Genomic DNA, 9778 nt, shown 5'->3' with positions numbered 1-9778 from the left:
AGGCCGGTGTTGTTTAATAGAGTCATCCAGAATTAAAGAATTAAGAGATAAGGTAACAAAACAAAACAAAACAAAACAAAACAAAAGATTTAAGAACTTGTTGGCTGTTGTGGTTACTAGAGGTGGAAAAGGGGAGGGGAGAGGGAAAGGGAGGGCGTTTAATGAGAAATTGGTTAAAGGACACAAAGAATGATTATGTGTTGTAATGATGAATAAGCTAGCTATCCTGATCCGACCATCACACATTGTATACAACTATTGAAAGTCAACTTTGTACCTCACGTATATGTACCCTACATATAAACTATCTTAAAAAAAAAAAAAGTCAAAATTTCAAAAAGAAAAAGGTCTTTGGCTTTAATCCTTAGTAAGGTAGGGGTTTGATTAAAGGAATGATATGAACAGACCACTGTTGTGAAAACAGACCGGCCAACAGGGAAAGCAAGGAGACCACTTGGGAGGCAATTGTAATGATCTAGGTGACTGAGGATGGCAGCTTGGGCCAGGGTAGCAACTGAGAAGGTGATGAGAAGTGGTCAGATTCTGAATATATTTTTAAAGTGAAGTTCAGAGGACTTGTCAGAGAGTGTAAGCCTAAGATTTTCAACCTTGAGCAAACTGGAAATATGGAACTGCCATTTACTGAGGTGAGAAAGATGGAGAGGAACATATAGAGATGACAAGAGATCAAGAGGCTGGCTTTGGACACTAAGTTTGAGATGTGCATCATTCATCAAGTAAGCATTATGGTTTGGAGTTCAGAGTGAGGTCCAGGCTGGAGATAAAATTTTAGTCTGCAGCATAAAAATTGCATTAAATCTATAGACTAAGTGAAATCATTAAGGGTGTGGAGGTAGAAAAGTTGTACCCATGGGATGTCTTTCCACCTTTTTGTGTCCTCTTTAATTTCTTTCAGCAGTGATTTGTAATTCGCATTGTAGAGATCTTTCACCTCCTTAGTCAAATTGATTCCTAGCTTTGTTTTGTTTTGTTTTTTTGGTTGGTTGGTTTTATTGTGACTATTGTAAATAAGCTTGCTTTCTTGATTTCATTTTCTGCTAGTTTGTCATTGGAGAATAAAAATGCTACTGATTTTGGGGTGTTGATTTTGTATCCTGAAATATTTTTGTTAAAATATTGTTAGAAAACATTTTTTTGCTGAAATCGTTAATCAGCTCTAAGAGTTTTTTGGTAGAGTGTTTAAAATGTCCATACTACCCAAAGCAATCTACAGATTCAATGCAATTCCCATGAAAATACCAAAGACATTCTTCAAAAAAATAGAAAAAAGAAATCCTAACATTCATATGGAACAAAAAAAGGCACAAAATAGCTAAAGAAATCCTGAGCAAAAAACCAAATAAATAAAATAAAGCTGGAGACATAACACTACCCGACTTCAAATTATACTACAGTAACCAAAACAGCATGATGCTGGCATAAAAACAGACAGTTGGGCCAGTGGAACATAGCAGAGAACTCAGAAATCAACCCACATACTCAACAGCCCACTGATGTTTGACAAAGGCACCAAGAACGTATGTTGGGGAAAAGACCGCCTCTTCAATAAATGGTGCTGGGAAAACTGGGCATCCGTATACAGAAGAATGAAACCAGACCAGTACCTCTTGCCATAATACCAAAATCAATTCAAAATGGATTAAAGACTTAAGTATAAGACCCGAAACTTTCCTCTAAAGGAAACACTTCAGAAAGTAGGACTGGGCAAAGACTTTATTAATAAGACCTCAAAAGCACAGGCAACAAACAAACAAAAAATAAACAAAAGGGATTATATCAAACTACAGAGCTTCTGCACAGCAAAGGAAACAATCAACAGACTGAAAAGACAACCTAGAAAACAGGAGAAAATATTTGTAAACTATGTATCTGACAACAGATTAATATCCAGATATACAAGGAACTCAAACAGCTTCACAGTAAAAAACCGAATATTCCAATTAAAAAGTGGGCAAAGGAGCTGAATAGACGTTTTTCAAAGGAAGACATACACATGGGCGACAGACACATGAAAAAATGCTCAACGTCATTCGGCATCAGGGAAATGCAAATCAAAACCGCATTGAGATATTATCTCACACCAGTTAGAGTGACTATAATTAAGAAGAAAGAGAATATCAAATGCTATTGAGGATGTGGGGAAAGGGGAACACTCTTACACTGTTGGTGGGACTGTAAATTAGTGCAGCCATTATGGAAAATAGTATAGAGGTTCCTCAAACAACTACAGAGAGAACTGTCATATGATCCAGCAATCCCACTATGGGGTATATCCCCAAAGGAATGGAAATCGTCATGTTGAAAGGATACCTGCACTCCCATGTGTGGTGCAGCTCTATTTACAGTAGCCAAGACATGGAACCAAACTAAATGTCCATTGACGGATGACTGGATAAGGAAAATGTGGTATATATACACAATGGAATGCTGTTCAGACATAAAAAGAAATTTTGCCATTTGCAGCAACATGGATTAGCTTGGAGAAAATTGTATTAAGTGAAATAAGCCAGGAACAGAAAGAGAAATACCATATGTCCTTACTCACAAGTGGGAGCAAAGAAGGTGGGGGGAGTAGAGAGAGAGAGAGAGAGAGAGAGAGAGAAAGAGAGAGAGAGAGAGTACAATAATACATTGGATTCTCAGAAGGAAAGAACAGACCTATGGTTACTAGAGGTGGGAAAGTAGCGGTGGGAGGAGGGCCAAGGGTTAGGAAGAAATTGGGTGAGGGGACACCAGGAATAATTACAATTAGTAGTAATGAATATGCTAATAATATTGATTTGATCATCACATATTGTACACAAATGCTCATAGTCAACTCTGTACCCTGTAAATATATATAATTAATTATGTTTCAATTAAAAAATTAAAAAAATAAGAAAAGTTGTGCCCATGAATGTACACAAAATAATTCAAATGGAGCATGAGAAAAGGACCCAGGCAAAGCCTTAGGGGGTGCCAGCCTTTACAATACATGCGGGGGAGCCACAGGAGTGAGTAGAGTCAACCAAGACCCCCAACATATAAGACTGGTCCTGAGCAGGTATGAACATTCCCATGTGATAGCCGTGAGATCCAAGGACCATAGGGACTAGAAACAAAGCATGGATGAAAGGATTCATGTAGTTGAACGGCAATATTAGGCTGATCTACCAATATTAGGCAGGTTACCTCCTGTCTGGTTATCAATTGTCACATGAAAAACCACCCCAAAACTTAGTGGCTTAAATCAACAATAGCATGCATTTTCCTCACGAATCTGCAACTTGACTATGGCTAAGCGAGGACAGCTCATCGCTGCGCCACTGACCATCAGCTGGTAAGGCTTGAAGCCTGCGGATGGCACCATCTGAAGACTCTTTCAGTCACATGACCAGCCATTGACGCTGGCTGGTGCCTGGGATTTTATCTGGGGTTGTCATCCAGAACACCTACACGAGGTCTGTATTTCCTTAAACATGGTGGCAGGTTCTGAGGACAAACATCCCAAAAGAGTGAGGTCCAAGCAGAAGCCATGTTGCTTTCTACGATCTAGCCTTGGAAGTGACACAGAATCACTTTTTCCATGCTCTGTTCGTTAAAGCAGTGACAAAAGCCCACACAGAATCAAGGGGAGGAGAACTGGACTCCCACTTATGGATGGGAAAATGGCAAAGTTCTGGAAGACCCTGTGGAACCAGAGATCTTGCTGTGGCCATTTTTGGAAAATACAACCTGCCATACATCCTGGTGAATTTGCCACAACCCAAGGTCTTGGCTCTCAGACATGGAGGCTGGGAAATTCACCACTTGTTGGCTTTTTATATCAGGATACTGATATATAAGACTGGAATGCCCATTTATTATTTGCCATGAGAAGCAAGTGTCAATGACATAAAACTACTAAAATTCTGGATGCTTTCCATATGCGTGGTGAGCATGGAGTCAGAACAAAGGAATGAGGGATTTGGGTGGATGACTTGAATAGCAGCAGGTTAAAGTGAGGTTTGAATTTTTGTCTTGTCAAAGGGACGTGAATTATTGACATCTGCTGACCGAGTCTTCTGGGGTCTCTCTCAATGCCCCCCTCTACCTGTCCCCTTTGCACAGCTTTCTTAGTCACAACCAACTGCTCTTTAGAACATTCTTTCTTCGGGTGTGCTGGTCCACTCAATCCCGTCAGTCTGGGTTTGCTGAGGGGAGCCATTCTGCTCCTACAAGTACAGCTTTCCACTTTTCTTTTCTTTCTTTTCTTTTCTTCTTTTTTTTTTTTTAAGATGACTGGTAAGGGGATCTTAACCCTTGACTTGGTGTTGTCAGCACCACGCTCTCCCTAGTGAGCTAACCAGCCATCAATATATAGGGATCCGAACCCGTGCCCTTGGTGTTATCATCACTGCACTCTCCCGAGTGAGCCACGGGCCGGCCCCTCCACTTTTCTTTTCTGATTGGTCTTGTCTTGGCCCTATAGCTCATCTCTTAGAAAGTAATCAACTCTTTCATTTCTTATTTTTTGTGGGAAGGAAGAGTACAACCACTGACAAGAGGATTCATGCTGGTCCAGGTGAGAGAAGGTGGTTCGGACTAAGACGATGTTGGTTAAGGGAGTGAAAAAAAAAGGTTGGGTTGGGATATAATTTGAAGGTAGAGCTGTCAGGATTTGCTGGTTGATTGAATGGGGGGTGGTGGTGAGAGAAAGAAATTCGGAATAGTACAGTGGACTCTGCTGGCTCTTCACACATACCCCTTTCCCAGGTCGATGCACCCACTCCCCAGCTGTTGACAGTGCTGTTTGCTAATGGCTCTCAGCTGCCTCCTTCTCTGGAGAACTGGCCTCAGTCAATGGAGTCTGCTTGCCTAGAAATGTTGGGATGGGAGAGGGAAGCTTGTAACCAATGACTTGTTGGTACTGGAGTAAAAAAGCCTGGCCCTCTTTGTCAAAGTGAGTCAACCCTGGTGGTGTTCATGCTCCACAGCTCCCCATGGCGTCTGTCTGAGGCTAGATTCCAGCCACACCCACATCATTGCCAAGCTGCTTCTTCTGCCCTATCCAGCTTCCCTCTCTCTCAGTATATCACCTGGACAGAAATTTCCATCTCAGGCTCTGCTTCTGAGAAACCAACCCTAAGTAAGATGACTTTGCAGCTTTTGGTTTGAATAACTAGGTAAATGGTGGTGACATTTACTGAAATGGGGAACACCAGGGGGTAAACAGGTTTGAGGAGGAAAAACAATGGAGAGTTCAGCCTGTACTTGTTAAGTTTAATACACCTATTGGGCATCTGATGGAGATATCAGGTAGACAGCTCGATATCAGAGTCTGGAGTTCAAAGGATAGGTTTGGGCTACAGACTAGAGGATCAAATAAAAATATATAATTTAGACTGGAGGGTCAGGGCATGCTTCTCGAAAGAGTACTATTCATTCACAACTTGAAGTCTGAGCAGGAATTAGTGAGGTCTGAGTAGAATAAAGTGCCTTTCAGGCAGTGGGCACAACAGGTGTGAAGTCTGAGTCATTTCTTATTGATGTCAGAGGCAGGAAAGTTCTTAAGTCATTGATTCCAAATGCATAGTCTAACCATTGCCAGAGTGGGCAAAATTTCTTTGAAGCTGATGAATTTAGGGGTTATTTGTTGTTCAGTGATATCCTCATCTCCTTTTCCTGTTGTTTTTTTCAGACAGACTTTATCTTCAACAATAGGCAAAATCCATTAGAAATCATTATACCAAAAAAAAAAAAAAAAAAAGGTGTGTCAAAGAGTTTGCTATTTTGTGCTATAAGTAACATTGTAATGCGGGGTAGGTAGAAGCATTGCTCACGGGAATCAAAGAGGACTCAGAGTCAGGACCAGCTGAAGGCACCCTGGGAGAAATAAAGGGCAATTCTGATGACAAAACTTGAAAAGGAATTTAACAGTGAGGGAATTAAAAGGGAGTGAAAGTGAGCAAGAGGGGTAAAAATGAGGTAAACACCTAGCAAGGGAAGGATGATGTAGAAAACAAATATTGACTGAGTTGGAGAGAGGATTGGATGCAGAGAGCAAACACTTCCAGGATAAAACTGGACAAAACCAAGCCCGAAAAAAAAAAGATTCCAAATGCAATAAACAGGGCCAACCAGCCACCGAATTGGAGCTGCTGAACACAAGCCCAGCCAGGAGCCTGGGAGCATCACAACGGAAAGGCTGACTGACTCTTGCCCCAGCCGAAAGGCAGTTGGCACGGTCAGTCTCTCTACAGAGCCCAAGAGCTCATCCTGTCTGCAGAAGCTTGTTACATAAGCAGAAGATCTGCACCTGGCCCATCACCGAGCGAGAAGCTGAGTCCCCACAGAAAGAAGAAAAGCCACCAGGGAGGAAACATCTTTGCCAGAGCACAGGGCTGTGGCCTTTGCAGATAGGACTGATGAAGAGAGATATAATCAAGTGTTCTTGCTACAAATACACATGTTAAGAACTTGGGTTATTTTTATGTGCGGTGCAACAGCAATTAAAGGCCCAAAGGAAAAACAACATGTGACTCAAAGGACAGATTAACCGAAGAGAACATGCTGAAATGAAAAGTGACTCAAGCTTCTCCCAAATCCCTCCCTTTGCCAATAAAATAAAACTAGAGAATCAGGCAAGTCCATGTAGGAGTCACTCAATGTTCTGATCTGCTGGTTGGTTTGTTGTTACAAAGGAAAAAAATGGCAACCTGGAGAAATGTGTTTGCTCTGGTCGAATGAGGTTGGACAGGTCACTTAACTCCTCCAGAGCTTTAGTTTTCTTTTTTGAGAAAAGAGCAAGAAATATTTTATCTTTAAGGTCTTTCCTAGATCTAAAATAGTTGGATCCCAGAAATCATTTCACCTGGGAAAAGCCACATGCTCCATTGTCTAACTAGGGAATCAGGAGGTTTGTGATAGATGGAAGGCAAGAAAAGGATGCCTGCAGAGTAGGAACACAGGTGAGTTGACGTGCCACGTACACAGCCCACACTTCCTGGAGTGTCTTTCCCAACATCTATCCCCCCGGGCTACCTTTCGCTTGTTTGATTTCTATTTCTGCTGAGACATACAGAGATTTTCAAAAAAATTCTCCACGCATGAAACCTTCTCAGTTGTCAGTGGCTCAAAACCAATAAATAGGATAGAAAATGAAAAAGCAATTTCAATTCTTCATTTTTTCCTTGAAGCCTTAGGGAGTTAAATCAACAAGATATTCATGGTTTGCTCACAGAGAGGAGTCCCAGGGTCTCCTTTCATGTACATACACAGAATAATTCCAAAGTGCCTACTCATAAGTAGGTTCAAAGGAAAAGAAATTTTTCTGAAATGGAAAAGCCCATTGTTTTACCATCTTTTGTTCCACATTATCATTTCCCCCCTAGTATTCAGTGCAATGGCAATCAAAGGCACAACAAACTTAAACAAAGCTAGTTAAAGAAGGGGGGCATCTTGTACATGTACCAGTATATTATTTCTTCTATCATAATTTGGCCTTTAAAATAATCAGATAAGTTCATTGGATGTCATTTAATTTATAGGATTCCCATGGTTTTTCTCAAGTGAAACTATAATCAGGCTTTGATGAGTAACATAACTCCATAAAGAATTGTTCTGCCTGAGCACATTAGACTACCTGAGTTCCTATTACTTGATACAACGTGTCCATCATTCAACAAAAAATTGCAAGACATGCCAAAAAGAAGGAAAAACACAGTCTAAAAAGACAAAGCAAGCATCAGAAGCAGATGAGATATGACACAGATTTTGGAATTATCAGACAGGGAATTTAATATTACAATGACTAATATGTAAAGGGATCTAATGGAAAAAGTAGACAAAAATCAGATGCAAGAACAGATTGATAATGTTGGAGTGAGCAGGACTGAAGCCATGTTGTGACCTAAAAGCATATGGGCTGTAGGCAAATTTTAAAAAGACAACAGTTTTTTTTATTGGCATGCATTTCTTGGAGCTCCCTTTTTCCCCATGGTTATTTGATATTTCAGACCTTGGTTACAGGGCAAGATGATATTATTTACATGAACATAAAGTTGTTTTCCAGCTAGCCTGAAGATGCAGGCTAACGCATACTACACAGACCCTGAGATAATAGCAAAGATGGGAGCAGAAACCAGAGTCTTGGCACAACTTTGCACCTGAGACCTCACATGAAGCCCTCACTGCTCACATGTCCCCACCCCACCCCGCTTTTCATTTTCCCATGTTCCATTCCTTCAACCCTCTCTTTAAAAACCCCTCAGTAAACCTGAGTGTTTGAGATGGCTTTTAGCCTGGCCATTCTCCTTCAGGTTTACCAGAGAGATGGGGTATCCTAACATCTCTCCTCAGGTCACTGGTATTCCTGAATAAAAGCTGACTTCCATTGTCACCAACATTTGACTTTTGAGTGGTTTGCTTTTGTCTGGAGGCAGGCAGCTGGACCTGTGAGTTTGGTATCAATTTTGGGGAGCCGCAGCCAGGAGCTGAATGGCCCCTGTAACAATAGCATAAGCAGAGAGATGCAAATTATAAGAAAGAATAGAAAGAAAATGCTAGAAACAAAAACACTGTAACATAAATGAAGAGTGCTCATGAGAAAACTCAACAAGGCTGAGGAAAGAATCAGTGAGCTTGAAGATAGGTCGGTACAAACTGCCTAAACTGAAATGCAAAGAGAGAAGACAAATGATAAAACAGAACATCCAAGGACTACAGGGAAATTTAAAAAGATGTAATATATGTGTGACTGAAACACTGGAAGGAGAAGAAAGAGAAAAAACAGAAGAAAGTATAGCAGAAGAAAGATATGAATTAATAAGATCTGAGAACTTTCCAAATTAATGACAGACACCAATCCACAGATATACGAAGCTCAGATCATCAAGCAGAATAGATTAAAACCAAAACAAAGCAAAACAAAAAAAATGACAAAAATCCTACATTCAGATGCATCATATTTAAACTGCAGAAAATCAAAGACAAAGAAATACAAAAGTCTTCAAGGAAGCCAGAAAAATATTCCACCTTACCTATGGATGAATAAGAATAGGGATTAAATTTCTCATGAGACCATGCAAGTAAAAAGAAAGTGGCATGAAATACTTAAATTGTTCATTGTTGATAGAAAACAAAAAACAAAAAACCCACCAACCTTGAATACTATATGCTTTATTTATTTTTGGTGGCTGGCCAGTGAAGGTTTCGAACCTTGGACCTTGGTGTTATCCGCACCATGCTCTAACCAACTGAGCTAACCAGCCAGACCTATCTTTAAAATTTTATTTATTTTTATTTTAACATTTACTTGTACATATTTGTGGGGGTAGTGTGTTGTCTCAGTGTATGCATTTACTGCACAATGACTCACTTAGAGTAGACAGCATAGTTTTATACCCATTAGTCTACCACTTCCCTCCCACACTCCCTCCCCTCCCAGCCTCTGGTAACCATTATTAAAGGGAGAACCACTTGTTTTTTTTTTTTTTTTAGATTCCTCATGTGAGTGTAACCATGTAGTATTTGTCTTTCTGTGCCTGACTTATTTCATTTAACATGATGGTTTCCAGTTCCATCCATGTTGCTGCAAATGATAGGTAATCATTTATTTTTATGATTGAATAGCAATAATTTCTTTTAATAGTTGAGTACTATTTCATTGTGTTTATATACCACAGCTGTTTTTCTTTTTAAATCCATTCATCTATTGAATGGCATTTAGGTTGATTCCAGCTTTTGGCTATCGTGAACAGTGTTGCAATGAACATGGGAATGCAGGAGTCTTCTTTTT

The 9778-nt window shown here is 40.2% G+C and overlaps 1 non-coding gene across 1 annotated transcript; it reads right to left on the bottom strand.

The window, feature by feature from the left end:
* Window positions 1–9177: 9177 nt before the first annotated feature.
* TRNAI-GAU (transfer RNA isoleucine (anticodon GAU)) lies at window positions 9178–9251 on the bottom strand. The gene has a single exon. It is a non-coding gene; the product is annotated as a tRNA-Ile (tRNA).
* Between the last annotated feature and the right edge of the window lie 527 nt (window positions 9252–9778).

This window comes from Cynocephalus volans, chromosome 1, assembly GCF_027409185.1.
Source record: "Cynocephalus volans isolate mCynVol1 chromosome 1, mCynVol1.pri, whole genome shotgun sequence".
In the NCBI taxonomy this organism is placed as follows: Eukaryota; Metazoa; Chordata; class Mammalia; order Dermoptera; family Cynocephalidae; genus Cynocephalus; species Cynocephalus volans.
The sequence above is the reverse complement of the archived record's forward strand: the minus strand, read 5'-3'. Positions and strand labels throughout refer to the sequence as shown.